This window comes from Miscanthus floridulus, chromosome 2 (genome assembly GCF_019320115.1).
Source record: "Miscanthus floridulus cultivar M001 chromosome 2, ASM1932011v1, whole genome shotgun sequence".
NCBI lineage: Eukaryota > Viridiplantae > Streptophyta > Magnoliopsida > Poales > Poaceae > Miscanthus > Miscanthus floridulus.
Genome location: NC_089581.1, coordinates 134,441,521 through 134,449,024, shown reverse-complemented (window position 1 = coordinate 134,449,024; position 7,504 = coordinate 134,441,521).

Genomic DNA, 7,504 nt, shown 5'->3' with positions numbered 1-7,504 from the left:
TGGGCCCCTCACCCACCACGACCGAGCCCACTGGGTCCTCCTCCTCCTCGCCTCAAGCCTCGAGCAGGAGGTCTCGGCATCCTGACACTAACTCCGCCTCGTGCGAGGCTCTCCAGGGAAGGCCTCGGCAAGGAACGCCGTCTCCGCCTCACCCGAGGCTCTCCACGGAAGGCCTCGGCAGGGGGTGCATTCTCCGTATCATGCGAGGCGTCTCGCGCGAGGCCTCGGCAGGGAACCCGATCTCCGTCTCGCGCGAGGCCTCATTCTCCGTATCGCTCGAGGCCGGGTCGTCCGTGGCCCATCACCCCCCGCCTCGACCGACCCTCCAGACAACGCGTCATGTCTCATTAATGCTTCAACCACTCCCGTAATCTCAGCCGGACGATGGCTCAACGCCACAGAATGGCCGACGCGACCCGAGGTCGCATCAGCGCCATACCGGCCAGGACAGGGCACGGTGGGGATTACCGGCCACTGTGTCCTAACACTGTGTCCACGATCAGCGCCATACCGGCTGGGACAGGGTACGGCGGGGATTACCGGCCACTGTGTCCTAACGCTGTGCCCACGATCAGCCGCCCGCTCGAGGCCTCGGCACTGTACACCAAGGTCTCGGCGATCTTGGGGTTCGCACCTGCCAAGACCCCTCCACCGCGGTGCAGCCTCGGCACCGACCAAGCCTCGGCCTCGCGCACAGTCCGTCCACAGTGGCTTGCATGTTCACCACCGCACCCACTCTGAGGCAGTCCCGGGGTTCCCACGACGCCCAGAATCTGATGGGATGACCACGCCGCTCCAGTGCTCCAAGGACGGACCACTCCGACGACCACACCGCTCCAGTGCTCCAAGGACGGACCACTCTGATGACCACGCCGCTCCAGTGCTCCAAGGACGGACCACTCCCATGACCACGCCGCCACAGGAACAGACTATAGGGCCCAGACACGCCGCCTCTGTTCACACGACACCGTATAGTTAGCTCATGTACCGTCCTTGTCCTCCCTTCAGGCTATAAAAGGAGAGGACTTGGGCCGTTTTGAAGGACGGGAGGAGAACACCTTGTAACACACACACACACGCGCACATCCCTGCTGCCTGAGAGCAATGCCTCAAGCGGCCTGCACGACACCTGGGACCAGCTCCCTCTCTCCCTTAGCTTGTAACCCCCTACTATGAGCACTTCGGTGTAAGGAATACAAGATCGACCTCTCAGACTGGACGTAGGGCCTCGATTGCCTGAACCAGTATAAACCTTGTGTCTCTTTGCATCACCATCCGGAATCGGGAGCATGCAGAACAAATTCACTGGTTGGTTGAGGACCCCCCGGTCCGAAACACCGACAGTTGGCGCGCCAGGTAGGGGCCTCTGCGTGTCAGTTTCGTCATCCCAGCAGGTTCTGGATGGCAGACCCCGTACGACAATTGCGTCTCGGCACCGTGGTTTGGTTCGGGAGCCTAGAGTTCATGTCTCTAGGGCATGAGTACGACATGGTACTCCTCACTCCTCGAGCCCCACCGTCCGACGATGAAGTCACACCCCAGCAGCCCAGGCGCAGGCGGCGCCCGGGCGGCCGCTCTCGCCGCGCTCGCCAAGCACGACACGAACAAGGCCACCCCGACGCTACGCGAATCCGGGGTGCCACGCCACCTCCCGCCGATATCCTATGACCAGCTGTTGGCACAGGGTCCCTAGCTGGGGACCTGTCTAGCCTGAGCTTAGACAAAGGAAAGTTGCCTGTGACACGCGGCGATGCCCAGTCGTCAAGCTCCGCTCCACCACTCCCTGAAGAACCGACCCTGGCAGGGCAGAATCTGGCGACGGCACCATCCCCATACCCCTTTGGGTTGAGAAATGCGGCCGCCTCTTACGCCTACGCTTACACTGCCGCTCACGAGCATCCCTCGGAATGCCGCCAGCGCTTAGCTCTCGACCTGAGCATCCATGCCGACTCCTCGGATGAGAACGAGGCATGGCCCGGAGTGGATTTCTCCAGACTCAACGACCCTGGGGCTTTGCGCTAGTTCTTGGTCGCAAGCGACTACTGCTTCGGCTACTCCGACTCCGATGATGAAGGCACCTACGACCCCACTCGTGAGTGTTTTCACGTCGGGCTTGGGAGGCCGAGGGCGGGCGAAGAGGACGAGGGGGTAGGTAGCCGTTCCCCGCTTCGCCTAGGCGCGGGCGCCGTCACACCTCCACACGCCGTCCTGCCAGCCGCATGAAATGAGAACATCGCTCTTGCGCGACCTCAGCGCCCAGACCTAGAACAGCTCCGTGAGCTCTAGGCCAAGGTCGAATAAGACCAACTCCTTCTGCAGCAGCTTCGAGACTCTCTCGAACAGGAACAGCGAGGTCACGGTGAAGGCGGGGGAGCCCGACGGAGGGCCCGCGATGTGCATCACCGCATCCATGACGACGAAGGGAGTGAGCAACCCCTAGTCTTCAATCGCGCTAGCCAGAACGTCACGGCTGCGGCAATGCTGGTCCACGCAATGCCCGAGCCTTCTACCACGGAGGGGTGGCGGGTCCGCGGCGAGCTCCGGGATCTCCTAGAGACCGCCGCGGTCTAGCAGGCCGAGGCTTGAAGGTAGGCGACCTGGTATTGAGGCTAGCACAGAGCAACAAGGGTCGCCACAAGCTGACCTCGCCATGGGAAGGACCATACATCATTGCCCGAGTGCTGAAGCCCGGGACCTACAAACTGGCCAACGAGAAGGGCGAAGTCTTCACCAACGCTTGGAACATAGAACAGCTATGTCGCTTTTATCCCTAAATTTCCAAGCATTGTATATATCATTTCCCGAAATACAATTAAAAAGCATTCTTTAGTTGGTCTAACTTTTCGAGAAACCCCCCGAGCCCATCGTAGGCCTCGGCAATACAGTAACACGACAAGGGAAACTCGGTTCTGCCTCGGCAGAACCAAGCCTCCCTCGGGGGCTAGATAGGGGACCCCCCTTAGGCGTCCCCTAGGTCCCATGCACCATTCTTCAGTTGTTTTTCACAAAAATTCCTACACCAAGTCCCTAGCAGGCTCTGACGAATCAGTTGTAAAAACCCCTCGGACCAAGGTCTGTTTCCTAAGCAAGAGGCCGGTAGAGTCGCGAGACGGCCTATGCCTCCGGGCTACGGCACTCCCTCACTACCTCTCGCTCAAGGGACGGCTTAGGCCCCAAGGGGGTGTTTTGCAAACGAAATCTGATTAGGAGCGACAGAGGGCAGAGGCTCGGAAACATAAGAAAAACAACTAAGAAACACAAGTACTTCAAAAGTAAAGGCCTCGACGGCCACAAGCGTTACAATACAAAAAATAACCCCTATTCTATTTTTACATAGCCCCTGGGGCCCAGATCAAGGCTCAGGGCCTTCAGCACCGGCAGATGGTAGGGGAGCAACCACCTCCTCTTCGAAGAGCGTTGCCAGCGCCGTGCTAGGGCCTTCTGCCGCCTCCATCAGCTTCGCGACCGCCGTGTCGGCCTCCTCGTCATCATCAGGCAGAACATAGCCATCACTAATGGCCGGGAGGTCGACACCAAGGTAGTGAGAGGAGATGACGGCCATCGCCCGCTTGACACCCGTGTGCAGTGCCCCTCAGAGCCGCTCGTGCATCTGGCTGCTCAGCGCAATCAAGCGGCTCCCAAGGGAGCTGCCTGACTGAACCCCCTTGACCTCCAAGGCCTCACAGGCGGAAAGGGCAGCATGCTTCAGCACCTCATGCTCCCCGATCTCGGTCTCGAGCACCGTCTGCATCGCGCTGGAAGCCTCGGCGGCCCGAATGATCTCCGCCTCTGACTCTGCACCACGGAAAATGGAATGAGGTCGAGCGAGAGAAAGGACAACCTAAGTTAGGGACGGAAGCCCACGGAACTCACCCTTGGCCTTCTGCTCCCAGCGACAGGTCTCGGCTTGACAGGCCTCGGCCTTCTCCTTCAACCATTGGGCCTCGAACCTAGAGGCCTCGGCCGCCCTGGAAGCTTCACTTCCTAGCTCTGCGTCATACAAGGAAGTCAGGGAGCAAACATAAGGAAAAGGAAACAAAACAAGGGGACTGGAACTCACCCTCGACCGTCCCCTTCAAAACCACAGCCTCGATTTGCGAGGCCTCAACTGCAGCAAGGGCCTCGTTCAGAGCGCCTTTGGTTAGCCGGTGCGCACTCTCCTCTACCCCCAGCTGCCCAGCGAGGGCCTTGCCCGAGGCCGTCGCTTCTTCGGCCTAGGACCTGAAGGCATCCCGATCGCTGACCGCGTGGGTAAGCTCCTCCTCCAGCTCCTTGACCCACGCCGCCAAGGGGGCGAGCTGCGTCTGGGCTGTGGCCGCCTTGACCTTCGTGTCGGCACAGCGAAGGCGGAGGTCCTCCACCTCCACGCTTCACGCCGACAGAAGCTCGTTAGCGTCGGCAAGAAGGCCCCTCTGCCGCTGAAGCTGGTCCCAAACGCCCCTCTCCCACCGGAGAAAGACCGACTTCCCAAGCGACCGGGTCTCGAGCTCTTGGGGAAGCAGAACGAGGGTCATTGGTCACAACAAAACTAGGAAAGGAAACGTCGCGCGAGAAAGGAAAACACGAACCTGGGCGACTCCGGGCAGTTCGTCGGCCACCACGGACAGCGCCATCTGTAGCGACCGCTCCGCCAGCTGGCGGTACTGCTCGAAGGTGTTCCAGCGCTCGCCCTCGGCCGCGTCCTCAAGGGCGAATAGAGGCTCCCCCTCAGGGTCGTCCCGGCTCCGCCACAGTACCCGCGGGTGATCCCACCAGCGAGGCTCGGGTCGCACCCGCATGAGGGCCGAGCTTCCCTCGTCCAAGAGCGGTGCCGGCTGCTCCACGACATCGGTCTCCTCGGCGTCGACCACCTCCCGCGCCCGGGAAGTATCGTCGGAGGAGATCGGATAGACCTCCGCCTCCCGGGCGCTCTCTCGCAACAACGGCGGGCCCTGAACCAAGGGCACCACCGAGGCCTCCGCCGCCTGCATCTCCGCCTCCTACACAGACGGCCTCGCCGCCATCACGATGGCCTTGGTGACCTCGGGGGCTCCGGCCTCTGCAATTACGGCCTCGGCGGTCTCGGGGGCTCCGGCCTCCGCCATCGTGGCCTCGGTAGACGTAGAGACACCGACCGCGGCCACTGCGGTCTCGGCGGTCGTGGGCGCCGTAGCCTCCGTCGCCTCAGCCTCGGAGACCCCAGGAGCCTCGGCAACAAAGGGCACGCCGGCCCCATCCGACTCGTGAGCCTCGCCCCCACGAGGCGGAAGCGCTCCCTCCCTTGTCTGTGTAGGGGCCGCCTCGGCAGCCCCTCCTTGGGTGGCCGGCCCCTTTGGGTCGACCCTCGCCGATGCCGCGCCGCGTTGGATAGCGGCTTGTGCCTCCGCCACCCAGTGGGCGGAGGAGCCGGGGCTCGCCTTAAGCGCCTTAAGGGGCGCCAAGGGGAGGTCGTCCGCAGGCCGCTTCCAACTAAGGAAAATTAACCTACAGGGTCAGCGCAAAACCAAAAAAGCGACTGGAAGGCACCACGACCCTGCCAAGAATACACTTGCCTTGAACGGGGCGGCCCCCGCTTCGCCACGGCCAACCTCATCCGCAGCGGCGGAGGCGGCGGCAGAGGCACCACCTCCGTATCCATCGGCGCCGGTCGGTCTTCAGCGGACCCCGGCGCCCCTTCGGCCCTCTGCAGGGGCGGTGGCGTCGCCTCCACCGCCACCTGCTCCACCACGGCCGCCAAGCCTACCGGGCTGACGGCGCGTTTGCCTAACGCCCATGCCTCGGGCGTGTCGGCCTCGGTTCTAGAACAGGCAACCGCTGGCCCCGGGTCCGCTTCTCCTCCCCTTCCCGGGGGTGCCGGGCTACTTGCCGACACCCTGGGCGCCACCTCCATGACGTCAGGAAGGTGGTCTAGGGGACCTCGCCCTCCCTCGCATTTGTCGTTCCCGTCCGAGGCCTCCGTCGACAACGACGTCGACGGGGATTCCTCCAGCGGGAGACCGTCCTTCCGTTGTTGACAGCGACGCTTATCCAGCTCTTCGCACGTGAGGATGTGCTTCGTGCGCTTCGCCGCCTTGGCGTCCGTTCGCCTCTTCTGCGCATCGGCGTGAGCACGGTTGATCGCCCGCCGCCGTGCGTCCTCGGGAACGGGCGGTGGAGAGGAGCGCACATCCCTCATCCCCTGAAGGAACGACAAACGCGCATGAGGGAACAAGGGGTAAGGGGAGACTGAGGAGGTTCAGAGGCTACAGCGGCACATGACTTACCAGCGAAAGGAACCCCCGCGACGGCCGCATCGCGATAGGGGTCAAGTTGCCGCCCCTCAGCTTCGCCTCTACCGTCTCCCCCACCCGACAAAGAATTTCCTCATCGGAAAGGGCGGAGGAGGACATCCGGGTGCCCTCAATGGGCTCACCCGGCTTCATCTCGAACAGCCGCCGCCGCCGAGCCATCAGCGGTAGCACCCTCCGGCGGTGGAAGGCGGCCACGACCACAGCCATGGTGAGGCCATGGCCCCGCAGCCTCGCCAGCCCCTCCAGGAGCGGCTCCAGCTTGGGCTGGTCAACCTTCGGGACACCCCACTTCCATTTCTCCGGGCAACTCCCCACAATCTGCCCGGTGTAGGGGGGAAGCCCTCCGTCGTCGTTGCGGAGGTAAAACCAACTCATGTACCACCGGTGGTTGGAGGACGCGAGTTGGGCCAGGATGTAGAGGTGCAGGCGGTCCTGACGCACTTGGAGAGTGCAGCCTCCGGCCCACGCCGCATTCCTCTTACCCGACGTGCCCGTCGGCTTGGTAGTATGCCCCGCCCAGAACAGATGGAGCCACAACTCCCAATGGGGAGCGATCCCTAAATACCCCTCGCAGACGGCAACAAAGATAGCCGCCTGAGCGATGGAGTTGGGGTTAAAATTATGGAGCTCCACGCCGTAGTAGTGCAGGAGCGCCCGCATGAACCGGTCCGCCAGGACGCCGAGGCCGCGCTCGTGGAAGGAGACGAAGCTTACGACGTAGCCGTCGTGAGGCCTCGGCTTCGGCTCACCGTACAGAGCAATCCACTCCGGCCTAGTGGGGTCTATCACCGGGCGGAGGAGACCACCGTCGACAAGCCACTGGAGCATCTCCTTGGTGACGTCCGACGGATCCTAGGGGTCCGCCTCGACAACAACGATGTTGCCAGCCATGGGTGCGATGGAGGAATCAGGGGCGACGGTGAGTTTCTTCTCTCCCTCCCACGCTCTCGCTTTTTTCTCGCTTTCTCCCTAGGCTCGCTCTTCTCTCCTCTTCTTCCCGGCACCCGCTGCTCTAGCGACGGCTCGACGAAGGCGGCGCTAATGCAGGCAAGGTAAGACGAGGAGGGGCGAGACTCCTCGGGTATTTATGCAGGAAGGAGGCAAAACGAACGGGCGACGAAATCGGGGAAGTTTTCCCCCCGTCCGGCGCAGTTAACCACGAGCCGATTTCATCGGCCCACGCGCCCACGTCTCCCGCATTAAATGCGAGGACAGCTATGTCCCATCCACCACGT